At 42.7% G+C, this 20,162-nt stretch overlaps 1 protein-coding gene across 4 annotated transcripts in view; it reads right to left on the bottom strand.

Moving 5' to 3' along the window:
• Nucleotides 1-20,162, bottom strand: part of LOC147709891 (uncharacterized) — a 493,797-nt gene that overhangs the window by 234,342 nt on the left and 239,293 nt on the right. The window contains exon 1 of one of the 4 annotated variants that reach the window (XM_086928335.1): nucleotides 2,036-2,060. The exons of the other annotated variants lie outside the window; for them this stretch is intronic. The gene's annotated coding sequence lies outside the window, so the exon portion shown is untranslated. Of the gene's footprint in view, nucleotides 1-2,035; nucleotides 2,061-20,162 lie in introns of those variants that run through there. 4 annotated transcript variants of the gene reach the window in all.

The raw sequence follows: 20,162 nt of genomic DNA, 5'->3' as shown, positions 1-20,162 counted from the left end.
AATAACTTTATTGGAATCCTAGGGGACCCCTAATATCGGTCCCTTTGTGCATACCTTTATTTGGAATGTCTATGAACAGTGTAAATTGTTTTAAGACCACTTTGTTTTGACATAGACTCTTTTGTATATGTTATTTAATGTTAGGTTTCAAGTTTAATGGTTTAGTGATTACATCTATTATAATACTTACAGCCCTGACGAAGTCATTTGGTAACCAGACCAAGACGAAACACGTGTTGGCAGGCAGCGGCTATTGTATGCTTTCTTGGTGAAGATTGGATTTACCTAAGAATGGATAATAAATGAAGATAAATCGAAGATACTGTGGAGAAAAACATCATTTTTTGTGGACTTGATACTGGGACTGTGATACTGAAGAGATACTAGCTCAGGATATATGTTTATTTTCTCATAAATGATAAGCATCCCGGAAGATGAGCAGGGAAGGCACGTCAGCTGACACCAAGGGTCCCTGCATGCTGAGACTTCACCACGCAGCGGTCTGACATCTTTGGAGGGTGTCCAGTTTGTGGCCAGGACAGGGTTCTACATTCCTACTTGCCAGGAAATGGGGTTGGATCATCCTTAGGGGGAATTCTTCGCTACACACCTACACACACTCTTGGAATACTGCGAGTAGGGCTTGCATAGTATGAGTACGACTGGTTAATAACGTGTATTAGATGCCTGCATACATGCACTGTCTTAGCACCGTGGTAGAACTGTATCTACCATTCACTCCATTGGTGCTCGTAATTACCTTTTTCTGCTTCTGTCTACTGATAACGCAGCACATGTATTTTATACAAGAACGACGTTGGTTCAACAAATATATTAAAAACGTCCCAGTGTGTATTCTCTGTATACTTCTCTGAGAGCAAAAGAGCACAGGTGACTGAGCAAAGGGGTTTAGCTGTTACCACAATCCCTGGGGGATCAGAGTTGTCATGTTCAGTAGTTGTCATAAACCAATTTGCTCCCTGTCAGGTAAAAAGGTCAGGTGGGGGCACTGTGAGCTAGCTGGTCTGTCCTGCAGGGGTGCCTGGGATCAGTATAGCCACCTCACCCAAAGTTTCTGTTGTCCAACAAATCCGCAGATTCTACACATTAGTAGGAACTACACAACAGAGGGCTGTTTGGCTCACTTCAAGTTTTCTTTGGGCAGAGCGCTAACTGCAGCAACGCAAAGGGCTGTTTAGTTCACTTTATGTTTTCTTTGGGCAGAGGCCTGAGTGGAGGCAAGTGCCGGTCTGTTTGGCTCACTTCATGCTTTCTTTGGGCAGGCTCTCGGTTTCTTTTGGAGCAGTGAGGATAACTGCGCAAACTATTTGCGGTTTACTTTTATAAAAGGCTCGAGAGAGCTGCCTCCAGAGATGTTTGAAGGCATGGGCAGAGCGGGCACTGGCCCACGGCCTCAGCCTCTATCAAGGACCCTTGATACAGCCAGCTCTGTTCTGCAGAGAGTCTTGCCCTGATGAACTTGAATAATGTTTAAACAGATTGTTCTATCACTTATTTTAAATGTGTAAGAAGTCTATTACAGACATTTTGCAGGCAAAATGTGTTCATGTTTCATGTAACAATCCATATAAAAAGTTTCTTTCAGATCAATACAGGACCTCACATATGAAAAATGGGGGGGTGTGACAGAGGTTATTTGCGGTAATATTAGTGAGCTGTTGCTGTGTTACAATACTGAAAGCACACCTCACTATCCCTGAATATCAGATGTACACACATCTAGAATGATCAAAGAGGGCACGAAAGAGCTGACACCGGATCATAAATCAAAGCTGTCCTGAACAGAGGCCCCCAAAACACATTTGGCCCAGGGCCCCCAAAATCTTTAATCTATCCCTGCTGCATCTGGCAGATGTGGAGGGATGACAGAGCCAATCACCGCGTGGCTTAATTTGGAAGCTGCGCAGTGATTGGCCACGTTTATGTCATGTGCACTTTGAGAGAATGTTGATTCCTTTGCGGGCACTCCAGTGACGTCACGCCAGTTGGCGGGAGGTTGTTTCTCCTGTCTCACCTGTCTTTGCAGCAGCCAATGCTTGATGGGTGAGGCCCTTCCTGCGCGAGGCTGTCCCGGGTTGGCCTGCCGTCTTTTGGACATAGCTGGACTTGGAATGAAATTGGAAACAGTCTGCAGCACCCAGCAGTGACTGACTGGCATCGATAAAAAAACGTTACTTAATCTAACACCTTTGTTTGTTACAATTTATACACATATTCATGTATTTACCTAAAAACACGTGTATATAAAAAATGCCAATATTTAAGAAGAAGAAAGTGGAAGATTTTTAAAAAAAAAATAATCGGCAGAATATATTTCCCCTATTGACGTCTGTTGAAGAAGAGGCAATTTCCGGTGGGAGGCAGCCAAAATAAAGCCGTTTTTGGATTTAAAAAGCAGGAGTCTCCCGGCAGAGTCGGGTCCATTGGCGTGGATGATGCTTGTAATTCTTTAAACCACGAGCAGGCCGGACCCTGCCGGAACGCAAGCCCAGGCCATGCTCTTGTTATTCATGGATTTGTTGCCTCAGTCTTTCTTTGTCTGTCATCTGCGGCTGATGAGGGGCTCCGGCTGCCCTCACCGAGGCCTGCTTGGATTCTGAGGACATGGGTACCAAACAAGCACTGGAGCAGCCCGGGGACCAGAGGTGAGGAGCCAGCGGGCCCGGGCGCGGCTCTCAGAGCCCTGACGCCAACAGAGGACATGTTTGGAAAGGGTGAATGACTAAGCAAGGATGGGGGGGCACTCCAGGAGGCACTGGGGAGATATTCCTGTCACAGTCCAATGATGTCCATATCCGTTTGGACGCTCCACTTCCTGCGGCCACCATCCAGACCCCCAGTCTCCAACCGGTGGATCGCGACCTACCGGTAGCTCGCCGAGACCCTGTGAGTAGCTTGTGATGCTTGCGGCAGAATTTAGTAGCCCTTTAGTGTTATTTGGGCTTTTTAGGCTGTTTGCAGGCTCTGTTGCCCGCCCTCATCCAAACTAGCTGCTCTGATTGGCTTTGAGCTTAGCTGGGGCGGAGCAGGGCGGGCTGACGAGGATGACGTGCCTCTCCTTTCTCTACCTCGTGACCAGCTGCATTAGGCGAGGCAGGGCAGAGCAGCTGTTTGCCGGTCTTGCAAGCAGTATAGACCTGCTGGGACCCGTGCCCTCTGCCCTTTTCAGCAGTACAGCCTTCGCCAGAGCAGCAGGTAAGCCGGCATGCGAGCACACCCAGAACAGTTCTGCACTCTTTTAATTATAATTACAGTGAACTGCATGCAAAAAGCACAACTTTTTTTCACAAAAAGCTGTTAATCTGTGAATGTCCCATTTTCCGCGCTTTCTGCTTCTCATTCTGCCACTTCCTCCGGCTTCCCCTCCATCTCCCTGGGGACAGTAGTTATTTAGCCCACTTTTCCGGTTATCGTTTAACAGCTAAAGGTGAATCTATGTCACGGTCCCCCACATGCATCAACGTGTTTAGGAAGTGCAAATGGTGCGAATCTGTAAATTCGTCCGTTTGCACTTCCTAAATACGTTTTTGGGATGCATCAAACTCTTTTTCAAAATTCGTATTTTTTTGCATTTCTTAAAAATGCAAATGCATTTAAGGAATCGCATTTGTGCGATTCCTTAAATGCAATGCATCAATGTAAAAAAAAATGCGAATTTTGAAATTGGAAGTGCAAATTACCACGAGGTTGACCCTCGTGGTAATTTGCGAAAATCTGTCAAAAAGCAAAAAAAATCATTTTGTAAACTGTCATGTTACAGACACACATGTCCTTAGGACATGTGTGTGTGAAACATGCACTTTCAAATGCATTTCAGGGGTGCAGGGGGGGCTCCTTTGGACCCCCCCTGCACCCTTGGAATGCATCAACAAATTGCGAATTTGTAAAAGCCTTCCCATTGACTCCTATGGGCCTTTTGGCCCATAGGAATCAATAGGAATTGCGAAAATGCACTTAAGAATTCTGTATTTATTTGGGATTCGGTAAAAATTGCGATTTTTACCGAATAACAAATAAATACCGAAAATAATGATGCATAGCATTTTGCAATTCTTAATTTGCAATTCGGTATTTTTCGCAAATTAAGAAGTGCAAAATGTCTCAATGATGCATGTGCCCCATCTATGTTTGTTTTTCTGTGCCACTTGTCAACTGTATGTACATAATATTCACTCCCTTCACTTCATTGCCACTGGGCGATCGTATTTCCCATTATGTACATTGGAGTGATAAGTGTTTATTCTGCCAGCATGCTGGTGCGAAGTAGTCAGAAGCACTGGCTAATGACGTGCACATTATCGATTTCCACTCTGTATGTTATAGCAGACTGCACCTAATGGTGGATTTGTAATGAGATGGCTATCTGCCACTTTGTGTATTTTAGTCAACAGCCCAATGAAATAAGGCATGCGCTATCTCATTTGTGTGACTTTGTAGCTGGGTGCCGTTATGCAGTACTTCCTTCGGTATCTCTCATGCTGGGTGTTAAGTCTGTTGTTCACATATCTAATTGTAACCTTTCTGTAGGTTTAATTTTATTTTTATTTTACCATGTGTATGTGTGTGTGTGTGTGTGTGTGTGTGAGTGTGTGTATATATATATATATATATATATATTACCTACTGGCGGTCGCCAGTAGGTATATATAGTTAGGATTTTTTCTCTATGGGATTTTTGAAAATTCTATGTCTAATAACTTTGGCGTTTGTGGACGGAATTGGCTGAAATTTTCAGGAAAATGGAACATTTTGTTTCTGAGCAGCCCCTGACAATTTGGGGGGGTTTCATCAAGGGGGGGCCGAGAAAAAAGGGGGGTCCCAAAACGCGTTTTTCCCATGTTAATTTCCATAGGGCGGTTGGCCTCACTTTTAGCTCGAACGGCTGAATGGATTTGCACGAAACTTGGCAAAATTGTAGGGACTGTTAGCCCGATGTGCCTTTGCTAGGTCTCAATATATGTGCTCCAGTGGATTTTGAGTAATTTAGGTTCAAAAAAAGATATATATCTGGGCGGAGCCTAACCACACATCTGATCTGATTGGCTGCCAGCACTTCATCCAAGAAGTGTTGGCAGCCATCTTGGGACCAATATACATGATAGCACCTCATTAAAAAGCATTGTAGTTAATAGAGGGTTTTAGGACTTTAGTTACATTATAAATCATTTGTTGATGGTACCATACTCGTTTTAGGAATTGTGGTGGGTTCTAAGGTGATTTTACCATGTGAAAAAACCTTCTGCTGTGATATCATGAATATTGTTTGAAAGAAAACTAATATCTCATGATTTTCCCACAGTGGTTTGGAAGGGGATCTATAAGCTAAACTGAAAGCATATTTTCTGTAAATTCACATTATCTTTCTCAGTCATGTGAAAATGAAGTCTGACATTCTCAGTAAAACATGTACATCCAACAAGGACAGAGACTGTCAGTTGATTCCTTTGTGTTCTACTGCAGCCTCCTAGAGTGTTCTAAAGAACAACTAGAGCGCTAACAGTCCTACTTATTACAAAGGTATGGCACACCTGAAGCCATCTTGATTGGAATAAAGTGGTAACTCTTAAAACATTTAATTTAAAAAGAAACAACATGAGGGGGTATATTTTGCCATAGAAAGTATGATTAGTGCTGCAGAATGAAAAATTAGGGCACATTTTGAGTGACTTCTCAAATCCTTTTCTATTTCATTAAAACATTCTGACATGCAGTCTCCCAAAATGGCCACCAGAGACAAAAGAGCCCAAATGTAGCCCAAATATCACCCAGATGTAGCCCAAGTATAGCCCAATGACATAATGTCCCAGAGTGTTCTAAAGAACAACTAGAGCGCTAACAGTCCTACTTATTACAAAGGTATGGCACACCTGAAGCCATCTTGATTGGAATAAAGTGGTAACTCTTAAAACATTTAATTTAAAAAGAAACAACCTGAGGGGGTATATTTTGCCATAGAAAGTATGATTAGTGCTGCAGAATGAAAAATTAGGGCACATTTTGAGTGACTTCTCAAATCCTTTTCTATTTCATTAAAACATTCTGACATGCAGTCTCCCAAAATGGCCACCAGAGACAAAAGAGCCCAAATGTAGCCCAAATATCACCCAGATGTAGCCCAAGTATAGCCCAATGACAGAATGTCCCAGAGTGTTCTAAAGAACAACTAGAGCGCTAACAGTCCTACTTATTACAAAGGCATAGCACACCTGGAGCCATCGTGATGGGAATAAAGTGGTAACTCTTAAAACATTTAATTTAAAAAGGAACAAAATGAGGGGGTATATTATGCAATAGAAGGTATTATTAGTGCTGCAGAAAGAAAAATTAGGGCACATTTTGAGTGACTTTTCAAATCCTCTTCTATTTCATTAAAAAATTCTGACATGCAGTCTCCCAAAATGGCCACCAGGGACAAAAGAGCCCAAATGTAGCCCAAATATCACCCAGATGTAGCCCAAGTATAGCCCAATGACAGAATGTCCCAGAGTGTTCTAAAGAACAACTAGAGCGCTAACAGTCCTACTTATTACAAAGGTATGGCACACCTGAAGCCATCTTGATTGGAATAAAGTGGTAACTCTTAAAACATTTAATTTAAAAAGGAACAAAATTAGGGGGTATATTTTGCCATATGAATTATGATTAGTGCTGCAGAAAGAAAAATTAGGGCACATTTTGAGTGACTTCTCAAACCCTCTTCAATTTCATTAAAAAATTCTGACATGCAGTCTCCCAAGATGGTCACCAGAGACAAAAGAGCCTAAATGTAGCCCAAATATCACCCAGATGTACCCCAAGTATAGCCCAATGACAGAATGTCCCAGAGTGTTCTAAAGAACAACTAGAGCGCTAACAGTCTTACTTATGACAAAAGTATGGCACACCAGAAGCCATCTTGATTGGAATGAAGTGGTAAGTCTGAAAACACTCAATTTAAAAAGGAACAACATGAGGGGGTTAATTTTGCCATAGAAAGTATGATTAGTGCTTCAGAAAGAAAAATTAGGGATCATTTTGAGTGACTTCTCAAATCCTCTTCTATTTCATAAAAACAATTCTGACATGCAGACTGAAACATGCACTTTGAATACCAGCAGCAGACGTCCCTGGTGAGCAGTAGCTTTACTACAGTGATCTAATGTGCAACTAGAGTGCTAACATTCAGAATTTATGGCAAATGTGTGACACATCTGAATGCCTTCTTGATGGAACCAAAGTAAACAAGCATTGAAAATGCAATAGATCTCGCCCTCGTTTAAGTTAAAGCCATTCTGTTTGTAATGAGGTGGCTTTTTAGCTTTGCTTTTATTAGTGTTTTTTCAACTTTCATGTAAATAACATGCATCTGTATGCATATAAGTATATGTATGCATGCATTTATGTTTGTATTTATATAGATATACAGATTATATATGTTTATATATGTTTGTATATATATATATTCACTGAAAAAACCATAGGCTATAGACCATATATAGTTAGGAATTAGCATTTACAAAACCTTGAAAATTCACTGAAAAAACCATAGGTTATAGACCATATATAGTTAGGAATTAGCATTTACAAAACCTTGAAAATTCACTGAAAAAACCATAGGTTATAGACCATATATAGTTAGGAATTCGCATTTACAAAACCTTATTTTACTCACACAAAACCATTGAAATTCCATATATAGTTAGTTGCACTAACTATATATCGCGCACCCGCAATCCACTGCTGATGATGTCACATATTACATCATTCATGACATGGTCAGTGACATCACTGATGACATCACTGATGACATCTCAAATGACATCACTGATGACATCACTGATGACAACATCCAGTGACTGTATGTTTCTGTAAAGTTAAAATATGTCTTACATATTGAAGAATGAGTGGATGTATAAGTGTCTGGATGAAGGATTTAGTAGGTGCATGACTGACTGTATGAGTGAGTGATTAAATGTGTCTCACTGAGTGCATGGGTTAGTGACTAAACTGTCTTAATTTGTGTTGATAAGTAGCTATATGAGTAACTATATGGGTTATTAATTGGTTGCCCAAGTATTTGTATGGGAGACTGAGTGTGTGTGTGGGTGGCTGGGAGGTGTATGACTCTGTGCATAGATGTGTGAGCAGTTGATTCACTAGATGTATGGTTTCAAAAGTGCATGTGGAAACAGCTGTATGGGCGGTTGACTGTGTGCATGAGTGTATTGGTGAGTGAATGGATATCTCAGTGCTACATGTCAAAGTAAGTACATATGTAAAACACAGTACATGTGAGAGTTGACATATATAAATAACTGTGCATAAGAGCCAGTGAATGTGTGAGTGGCTGTATGGATCATTGTGAACTTGTATCAGGGATTGTATAAGAGAGTAAATATGTGTTAGTATATGTTTGAATAAGTAAAGTTTGTATAACTGTATAGTTGAGGAAATGGAGGTGTGATTGATTCTTTGCATGACTGACTAGGTGTGTGAGTAACTCCATGGATGAGTGACAGTCTGTGAGTGTCTGTTTACACTGATTGTATCTAAGGTTATATTAGAGTCTGAAGAGGTTCATCGTATTATCACATGAATGATATCATCAGTGATGTGATCAGTAATGTCAAATGAGATGTCATCAGTGATGTCATCAGTGATGTCATTTGAGATGTCATCAGTGATGTCATTTGAGATGTCATCAGTGATGTCACTGACCATGTCATGAATGATGTAATATGTGACATCATCAGCAGTGGATTGCGGGTGCGCGATATATAGTTAGTGCAACTAACTATATATGGAATTTCAATGGTTTTGTGTGAGTAAAATAAGGTTTTGTAAATGCGAATTCCTAACTATATATGGTCTATAACCTATGGTTTTTTCAGTGAATATATATATATATATATATATATATATATATATATATATATATATACTAATATTGTGCTCATAAAGAAAGTATGGTATTTTGCCTGAAGTACACCAGTAAATGTATGTAGCATATTTTCTCTTATGATGATGTGGGACTTATAAGTCACCCTTACTCCAATCATGGTTATCTCTTTTGACAAAGACGACCTTGGTAGAAATGCATCCAGCTAAACTTTACTAGGCTTGAACCTGTAAAATATCTTCATAATGAACTGCTTTCACGTTACCGACCCCCAACCCCCGACCCCCTCCAACCTCGGCCATCAACCCCTCCTTCATAGAACAGGCCTGATTTACAATGCACATTGTAGAAAGGATTGCTTTCAAACGGACATGTTGGGCCAGGAGAAATTAATGGTGTTACTAAATTCGATAAAACGGCTAATAATAAATATACCAGCTTGGAGTAAAATTTAGTGCTGGGTTACAATTAACACACCAAAAAATGTAAGTGAATTACAAAAGTTTACTGTTAACAGCCAGGCCAGGACTGGCCGTTGCGGGCACCGGGCAATCCCCAGTTGCGCCGCAAGAGTGGGGGCCGGTTTTGGGCCCAGGGGGCCATTTTTGTTACAGGGCCGTTTTTGCAGCATAGCTGCAAAAGCGGCCCTGTAACAAAATCGGCCGAAAACTGGCCCGACAAAGAGCTCGGTCGCTCCCCCAGGGGGCCGACCGAGCACTTTGCCAGGGCCGGTTTTGGTTCTCAGTCCGGCCCTGTTAACAGCTCAGGGAGCGTGTGTGGGGAGGGGGTATGAGTGGCATCTCACAGTCAGCTTTGGCAACGCTGAAGTACAAACTGTATTTAGGGTTGGAGCGACTCTAACACAGTTTGCCCGCCCTTTCCTCACAGATGCGGGGTGAATTCAGATTAGAGCAGAGCAGATAGGTCCTTCAAGTCAAGTATTTGAGTTGAGAGCTGCTCGGAGTGTCATGTACCATACACTGACAGGGAGGTGGTGGCTGGATCAGCTCGGCTCTCCCTGCAGCATGAGCTACATACCGATTGGGAACATCAGAGGACGAGAATTGTCAGTGTCAGGAAGTGCTTGTCTTTTAGTTACTGGTTTGAAGGATGGTAGGGCCAACTCGGCATGACATCTTTTGAGGACAGTAAAGTATCGATGAGTTGGGTGCAAACATAAATGGTAAAAGCAAGTACTGAAACATGCTGATAACAAAAACAGAAAGGAAAAGAAGTGAAAAGCTACTTGTCTTGGATGACATTGACAGTTTTGGGGTCAGAACCTGCCTCATTTGCGCTGTTCAGCGCTAGAGCCCACCTGTGCCCGTTGGTCCCCCCCGCTGCCGTCCAGGAAGATCTCGCGGCCGCCGAGCGGGGGGACTACAGCCCCCAGCCAACCTTGCATCATTACCCCGCCCACCTACGCCCATCTCCGCACGCCCGGAAGGTGCTTAAAACATCGGGGCTCCTCCCGGGACGCGCGCAGGACTAGCCGGGCTATCTGTGGCCATCCGGGGCCGGAGGAGGCCGGGCCAGGCTATTGCTTTCCTATTTGTTTGGGTCAGTGGGATAGCTAAGTTACTTGTAGATTTATTCAGTTGCCCCATAGTTGCCACTGTTAGCTGGGGCTGTGTGTGAATGTACGTTGTGGCTTTAAGAGTGATACATTGTATTGCTATCACTATTGTCAGTTGTAACTGGTTTACCTGTGACAGAAGTTACATGATGTCGACTGCAGGGAAAGGGAATAAAAGTGCGAGTAGTAGCACAGGTGGGTTCATATCTAGGACCATGGATGAGTTTATAACCAGGGCTGCAGTCGTGCTGGATCGTGAGATTGCTCTAACCGAGAAGAGATTGTCGACTGATCCTTCTTTCTTTAAGCGTTCCTCATTGGGTACTATTAGGGATGCAGTCACCCCTGAGCAGATGTGCGCTAATTCTCCCCTGGTAGATAACCGATTGGATTCTAGTCGGTTTGTGGAGGCTACTGACCTATCTGATGTTTGCTCCACAGCGGCACCCTCCATCACGAGTCCATTATTAGAGGTTAGCATTAACAAAACTCATACTTCACCCAGTAAACGGGGGAAAAGGAAGCGCAGGGGGGGTGCAAAAGGGTAGGGGCCCAAAAGTTATCAGAACCTCCAACACTAGAAGGGCTGCTGCTACATTCTTCCAGCCTGTTATTGATAATACGCCTCCTACTTCTGAAGTCGGTGGGAAGCAGCCTCCCGAGCCGGCTCAGCACCTGCCGTTGACAGCACAGCTCCCTGATAACATATTTGGCCAGATTGAGCATCTGATGAAGTTGCTGATGCTTCCCCTGTTTGAAAGAATTAAACTTGTTCTTGAAAACTTGGGGAAATTGGAAAAAATTGCTGCGGCAAATTCTGTTGCCCTAGAAAGGGGCCTGGACTGTGTAAAGGTCCCAAATTGTCTTGTTAAGGGAAGACCAGTGATAGTCCCTGTTGGTACCTCTGTAGATAGTTCTAACCTCAATCTCCCTAATCCCCCTCTGCCTCCTTCCCAACTTGTTAGTAGGGGTAACGTTGGGACTAGCAAGACAAGTTTCCCAACTTGTAAGAGAGCTGAAGCGTTGGGGTGTAAAGACAAGAAGGATCTGGGAAGTAACATAGTGGTGGTAGAGAACACCCCCAAAGAGAAGGAGGTTTTAAGTGCAGAAGGTAGGGGGAAGAAGGAACACCCCTGTATTGATCTTCCTCCAGACTCAGCGCCGCATACTGTGGTTCTGTCGGGGTACCCGAGATTCCACAGGAAAAGCTGGAAAGTCATAGGGAGCTGAAAAACAAAGTTATATTTTGGCTCAGCAACTTTAGACCACTCCCAGCCCATATTAATGGTGAAATTCTACTTGTAAGGAGGGTGAGCTGGTTGGGTAGTAGATGTAAGGACCAGGCTGGGGATTGTATAATTGTTAATTTTAGAGACCGCAGAGCAGCTAAGTTTATCTGTGAAGGGAGGGAATCTTGTAGGGAGGGTGTGATTAAAACGCTTCACCTGAGTTATTTCTATCCCCGACAGGTATCCCTCTGTCTTCACGGAACAGATTTGAAACGCCTTTCAGGCACTCCAACCCTGGACTTAGGGAGGAATGTCATCTCCCACGAGTTCATCAATTCGACGCCCATTACAACTAGCCCGCCTTTACCTCTAATAGATTTTCCCTAGTATCCACACTCGAGGATAATGACTGACTTGAGGGGGGTAGGGAACTGTATAAGTTAGCGTCTCAGGAGATCCTGCCTCAATTTACAAGGGCAACGGGATGCAGTCTAGTTTCACCACCCCATGATTTTACTCCTTTGTTGTGCTCCCCTATTAGTATTAACAACACTGTTAAGGGGAGTCTTGCGTCTTTCCCTATGGTGAACTGCTCGGAGGTGAGCAATAGTCCCGATATTCTTTTGGCGAAGGTCTCCTCCTGGAACATTGCCGCCTAGAATCTAAACTCCACATACCAGATTGGGCTAGTTTTATTGATGAGTCTGATGTCTGGTCTTTCCAGGAAACGTGGGCGTTAGTTCCCTTATTTCGCTCAGGTTTTCTTAACTTTTCAAAACCAGCAGCGAAGGGCATTAGGGGTAGACCTGCGGGTGGATTTTCATTTTGGGTGTGCCAATGTGAGGGTGTGTCAGTGGTGGAGATGCAGTTAGACAGCCCGGACATGTTGGCTAGCAAGGTTAGTTCCCCAAAGGGCCTCAACATTATTTTTATCAATGTTTATATAAGGGGAATCGCAGGTGGGAGATGCCCGAATACCGTCCTTTTATTGGAGGAATTTTTATGTTCTATTCCCAAGAATACCAATAGGGCTGTGTTGGGGGACTTTAATACATGTTTTGAACCCCTTGGTTTGTATGACGGGAAGCTGTCAGATGCTGAAGATGATATGTGGGGTATTCCCCAGTTGGAGATGCTTCTGATCAAAAAATGGTCGCAAGCAGTCTTGTATATGAAGGGGATGTGTCTAGATAAGGGTATGCGAGCAGCCAATGGAAGAACTAAGTCAGATAGGCTTGGGGCAATGACCTTTGATAATGGAAGATCTAGATCTCGCATAGTATATTGGTTAACCTGGAATTGTGGCTGGCTATATTTGATATGGTGGTCATATGTAGACAAGAGAGCGATCATAATCCCCTAGTTTTGTCAATGATTGATAACTGCTTCATTGATCCTGCTGTGGCCGAAGTACCCATTGTACAGGGGAAAGTAACCTTAACAAACGATGAAAGAAGGGTTCGTTGGCCTAAAATAGCCATGAACGAGGGGTTATTGTCTACAATTAGGAATTTGCTCAATAGCACAGTGGACAAACTCAATAGTTTTGAGTCCCAGGTAGAGATTAATGCTAACATAACAGGTATTCATGATGGTCTATTTTCTGAACTGAAACATTTTTTTGTTAAGAGCCTTCCTCCTAACTCTAAAAATAAAGAGTCCGGTTCCAGCTCCTGGTATGATAACGGCTGTAGGCAGGCTCAAAGAGCTCTGCTTAGTGCCATTAAAACCAGATTACCAGTTGCAATCCGTATTTGTAGGGCTACATACAAACTCGCCCAACAAACTGCTAAGAGGAATTGGAACGAGGAGCACTGGAGGGGGTTACTTCAGGCTTGTAATGGTCGGAATATGATGCAATTCTGGCATCTCCTGAAATGGGGTAACCGCTCACAAATTAAGGTACCCTCTACCCATGTGGTGCCACAGCAGTGGGTTTCTTACTTTGAAGATCAATTTAAACTCAAGAATAGGCCCACTAATACGTTTTTGTCCCCACTCCGTGAGGAATCACTGGTATTTGTTGATAGTGAAGTGAAGGCTGTCCTAAAGGGCATACCAAGTGGTAAAGCACTGGGGCCCGACTGTATACCGGCTGACCTTTTTAAACATGAACAAGTTCTTTGGGTCCCTTATTTGACAATGTTAGCGAACGCCCTCGCCAGTGGAGCATCGGTTCCTGATTCTTGGCTAGGGGCAGAGATATTGCCTATTTATAAGAAGGGCGATCGCTCTGCCCCAGCCAATTATCGCCTGATTAGCCTTATTGAGTCAGTCCAAAAAATCGTGGCCCGTCTACTTTTGGGACGTATTCAGGGTTGGATGGCCGATTTTGATATATTAACCCCACTTCAGGTGGGTTTTCGGTCACATATTAGTACACTCGATCAAGCATTTATGGTTATGCTCCTGTATTGGAAAGAGGTTATGCTCGGGGGTGGCATGCTCTTTGCGGCCTTTGTGGACCTGCGGTCCGCATTTGATTTAGTCCCAATGATCAAGCTGTGGGAAGTCTTATTGGGGTTAGGCATGCCTAAAGAACTGGTGGCGCTTCTCATTAACATGCATGAGAACACGCATGAATAAGTCCGTTGGGGTAAACCGGGGGAGGTGACCAACAGATTTGAAGTTTCAAAAGGGGTTTGACAAGGGTGTGTGCTAGCCCCAACCCTGTTTTCATTGTTCATTAATGGGGTAACAAAGTACTTTTCTAACCATACGACTGATGCACCCACACTGATTGGCTTGAAAGTCCCTCTCCTCATGTTCGCGGACGATACGCTCTTAATTTCCAAGACGAGACCGGGGCTACAGCTTGCACTGTCTTGCTTTGAGCTCTTCTGCCGCGAACATGAGTTGGAAGTCAACGTAGGGAAGACCAAATTTATGGTATTGCGAGGAACTAGACCAGTTAAAGCAAGGGTCAAAATGGGTGGGGTCACCCTTGATCAGAAAGCAGTTTTCACTTATTTGGGGGTCACATTTAGTGAAAACCTCAGCTGGAAACCCCAAACTGACCTCCTTTCCCTTAAGCATGCCCAGCTAGGTGGAGCCTTCTTGAGGGAACATAGAAACTCCCTTAACAAGACAATTTGGGACCTTTACACAGTCCAGGCCCCTTTCTAGGGCAACAGAATTTGCCGCAGCAATTTTTTCCAATTTCCCCAAGTTTTCAAGAACAAGTTTAATTCTTTCAAACAGGGGAAGGATCAGCGACTTCATCAGATGCTCAATCTGGCCAAATATGTTATCAGGGAGCTGTGCTGTCAACGGCAGGTGCTGAGCCGGCTCGGGAGGCTGCTTCCCACCGACTTCAGAAGTAGGAGGCGTATTATCAATAACAGGCTGGAAGAATGTAGCAGCAGCCCTTCTAGTGTTGGAGGTTCTGATAACTGTTGGGCACCTACCCTTGTGCACCCCCCCCTGCGCTTCCTTTTCCCCCGTTTACTGGGTGAAGTATGAGTTTTGTTAATGCTAACCTCTAATAATGGACTCGTGATGGAGGGTGCCGCTGTGGAGCAAACATCAGATAGGTCAGTAGCCTCCACAAACCGACTAGAATCCAATCGGTTATCTACCAGGGGAGAATTAGCGCACATCTGCTCAGGGGTGACTGCATCCCTAATAGTACCCAATGAGGAACGCTTAAAGAAAGAAGGATCAGTCGACAATCTCTTCTCGGTTAGAGCAATCTCACGATCCAGCACGACTGCAGCCCTGGTTATAAACTCATCCATGGTCCTAGATATGAACCCACCTGTGCTACTACTCTCACTTTTATTCCCTTTCCCTGCAGTCGACATCATGTAACTTATGTCACAGGTAAACCAGTTACAACTGACAATAGTGATAGCAATACAATGTATCACTCTTAAAGCCACAACGTACATTCACACACAGCCCCAGCTAACAGTGGCAACTATGGGGCAACTGAATAAATCTACAAGTTACTTAGCTATCCCACTGACCCAAACAAATAGGAAATCAATAGCCTGGCCCGGCCTCCTCCGGCCCCGGATGGCCACAGATAGCCCGGCTAGTCCTGCGCGCGTCCCGCGACACGGGAGGAGCGCCGATGTTTTAAGCGCCTTCCGGGCGCGGAAATGGTCGGAGGTGGGTGGGGTAATGATGCAAGGTTGGCTGGGGGCTGTAGTCTCCCCGCTCGGCGGCCGCGAGATCTTCCTGGACGGCAGCGGGGGGGACCAACGGGCACAGGTGGGCTCTAGCGCCGAACAGCGCAAATACGGCAGGTTCTGACCCCAAAACTGTCAATGTCATCCAAGACAAGTAGCTTTTCACTTCTTTTCCTTTCTGTTTTTGTTACCAGCATGTTTCAGTACTTGCTTGAACCATTTATGTTTGCACCCAACTCATCGATACTTTACTGTCCTCAAAAGATGTCATGCCGAGTTGGCCCTACCATCCTTCAAACCAGTAACTAAAAGACAAGCACTTCCTGACACTGACAATTCTCGTCCTCTGATGTTCCCAATCGGTATGTAGCTCATGCTGCAGGGAGAGCCGAGCTGATCCAGCCACCACCTCCCTGTCAGTGTATGGTACATGACACTCCGAGCAGCTCTCAACTCAAATACTTGACTTGAAGGACCTATCTGCTCTGCTCTAATCTGAATTCACCCCGCATCTGAGAGGAAAGGGCGGGCAAACTGTGCTAGAGTCGCTCCAACCCTAAATAGAGTTTGTACTTCAGCGTTGCCAAAGCTGACTGTGAGATGTCACTCCTACCCCCTCCCCACACACGCTCCCTCAGCTGTTAACAGTTAACTTTTGAAATTCACTTACATTTTTTGGTGTGTTAATTGTAACCCAGCACTAAATTTTACTCCAAGCTGGTATATTTATTATTAGCCGTTTTATCGAATTTAGTAACACCATTAATTTCTCCTGGCCCAACATGTCCATTTGAAAGCAATCCTTTCTACAATGTGCATTGTAAATCAGGCCTGTTCTATGAAGGAGGGGTTGATGGCCGAGGTTGGAGGGGGTCGGGGGTCGGTAAAGTGAAGGCAGTTCATTAAGAAGATATTTTACAGGTTCAAGCCTAGTAAAGTTTAGTTGGATGCATTTCTACCAAGGCCGTCTTTGTCAAAAGAGATAACCATGATTGGAGTAAGGGCATCATCATAAGAGAAAATATGCTACATACATTTACTGATGTACTTCAGGCAAAATACCATACTTTCTTTATGAGCACAATATTAGTATATATATATATATATATTTACAAAACCTTGAAAATTCACTGAAAAAACCATAGGTTATAGACCATATATAGTTAGGAATTCGCATTTACAAAACCTTATTTTACTCACACAAAACCATTGAAATTCCATATATAGTTAGTTGCACTAACTATATATCGCGCACCCGCAATCCACTGCTGATGATGTCACATATTACATCATTCATGACATGGTCAGTGACATCACTGATGACATCTCAAATGACATCACTGATGACATCTCAAATGACATCACTGATGACATCACTGATGACATCTCATTTGACATTACTGATCACATCACTGATGATATCATTCATGTGATAATACGATGAACCTCTTCAGACTCTAATATAACCTTAGATACAATCAGTGTAAACAGACACTCACAGACTGTCACTCATCCATGGAGTTACTCACACACCTAGTCAGTCATGCAAAGAATCAATCACACCTCCATTTCCTCAACTATACAGTTATACAAACTTTACTTATTCAAACATATACTAACACATATTTACTCTCTTATACAATCCCTGATACAAGTTCACAATGATCCATACAGCCACTCACACATTCACTGGCTCTTATGCACAGTTATTTATATATGTCAACTCTCACATGTACTGTGTTTTACATATGTACTTACTTTGACATGTAGCACTGAGATATCCATTCACTCACCAATACACTCATGCACACAGTCAACCGCCCATACAGCTGTTTCCACATGCACTTTTGAAACCATACATCTAGTGAATCAACTGCTCACACATCTATGCACAGAGTCATACACCTCCCAGCCACCCACACACACACTCAGTCTCCCATACAAATACTTGGGCAACCAATTAATAACCCATATAGTTACTCATATAGCTACTTATCAACACAAATTAAGACAGTTTAGTCACTAACCCATGCACTCAGTGAGACACATTTAATCACTCACTCATACAGTCAGTCATGCACCTACTAAATCCTTCATCCAGACACTTATACATCCACTCATTCTTCAATATGTAAGACATATTTTAACTTTACAGAAACATACAGTCACTGGATGTTGTCATCAGTGATGTCATCAGTGATGTCATTTGAGATGTCATCAGTGATGTCATCAGTGATGTCACTGACCATGTCATGAATGATGTAATATGTGACATCATCAGCAGTGGATTGCGGGTGCGCGATATATAGTTAGTGCAACTAACTATATATGGAATTTCAATGGTTTTGTGTGAGTAAAATAAGGTTTTGTAAATGCGAATTCCTAACTATATATGGTCTATAACCTATGGTTTTTTCAGTGAATTTTCAAGGTTTTGTAAATGCTAATTCCTAACTATATATGGTCTATAACCTATGGTTTTTTCAGTGAATTTTCAAGGTTTTGTAAATGCTAATTCCTAACTATATATGGTCTATAGCCTATGGTTTTTTCAGTGAATATATATATATACAAACATATATAAACATATATCATCTGTATATCTATATAAATACAAACATAAATGCATGCATACATATACTTATATGCATACAGATGCATGTTATTTACATGAAAGTTGAAAAAACACTAATAAAAGCAAAGCTAAAAAGCCACCTCATTACAAACAGAATGGCTTTAACTTAAACGAGGGCGAGATCTATTGCATTTTCAATGCTTGTTTACTTTGGTTCCATCAAGAAGGCATTCAGATGTGTCACACATTTGCCATAAATTCTGAATGTTAGCACTCTAGTTGCACATTAGATCACTGTAGTAAAGCTACTGCTCACCAGGGACGTCTGCTGCTGGTATTCAAAGTGCATGTTTCAGTCTGCATGTCAGAATTGTTTTTATGAAATAGAAGAGGATTTGAGAAGTCACTCAAAATGATCCCTAATTTTTCTTTCTGAAGCACTAATCATACTTTCTATGGCAAAATTAACCCCCTCATGTTGTTCCTTTTTAAATTGAGTGTTTTCAGACTTACCACTTCATTCCAATCAAGATGGCTTCTGGTGTGCCATACTTTTGTCATAAGTAAGACTGTTAGCGCTCTAGTTGTTCTTTAGAACACTCTGGGACATTCTGTCATTGGGCTATACTTGGGGTACATCTGGGTGATATTTGGGCTACATTTAGGCTCTTTTGTCTCTGGTGACCATCTTGGGAGACTGCATGTCAGAATTTTTTAATGAAATTGAAGAGGGTTTGAGAAGTCACTCAAAATGTGCCCTAATTTTTCTTTCTGCAGCACTAATCATAATTCATATGGCAAAATATACCCCCTAATTTTGTTCCTTTTTAAATTAAATGTTTTAAGAGTTACCACTTTATTCCAATCAAGATGGCTTCAGGTGTGCCATACCTTTGTAATAAGTAGGACTGTTAGCGCTCTAGTTGTTCTTTAGAACACTCTGGGACATTCTGTCATTGGGCTATACTTGGGCTACATCTGGGTGATATTTGGGCTACATTTGGGCTCTTTTGTCCCTGGTGGCCATTTTGGGAGACTGCATGTCAGAATTTTTTAATGAAATAGAAGAGGATTTGAAAAGTCACTCAAAATGTGCCCTAATTTTTCTTTCTGCAGCACTAATAATACCTTCTATTGCATAATATACCCCCTCATTTTGTTCCTTTTTAAATTAAATGTTTTAAGAGTTACCACTTTATTCCCATCACGATGGCTCCAGGTGTGCTATGCCTTTGTAATAAGTAGGACTGTTAGCGCTCTAGTTGTTCTTTAGAACACTCTGGGACATTCTGTCATTGGGCTATACTTGGGCTACATCTGGGTGATATTTGGGCTACATTTGGGCTCTTTTGTCTCTGGTGGCCATTTTGGGAGACTGCATGTCAGAATGTTTTAATGAAATAGAAAAGGATTTGAGAAGTCACTCAAAATGTGCCCTAATTTTTCATTCTGCAGCACTAATCATACTTTCTATGGCAAAATATACCCCCTCAGGTTGTTTCTTTTTAAATTAAATGTTTTAAGAGTTACCACTTTATTCCAATCAAGATGGCTTCAGGTGTGCCATACCTTTGTAATAAGTAGGACTGTTAGCGCTCTAGTTGTTCTTTAGAACACTCTGGGACATTATGTCATTGGGCTATACTTGGGCTACATCTGGGTGATATTTGGGCTACATTTGGGCTCTTTTGTCTCTGGTGGCCATTTTGGGAGACTGCATGTCAGAATGTTTTAATGAAATAGAAAAGGA

The sequence above is a fragment of the Lissotriton vulgaris genome, chromosome 6 (assembly GCF_964263255.1).
Source record: "Lissotriton vulgaris chromosome 6, aLisVul1.2, whole genome shotgun sequence".
NCBI lineage: Eukaryota > Metazoa > Chordata > Amphibia > Caudata > Salamandridae > Lissotriton > Lissotriton vulgaris.
This window is presented reverse-complemented; position numbering and strand designations above follow the sequence as displayed.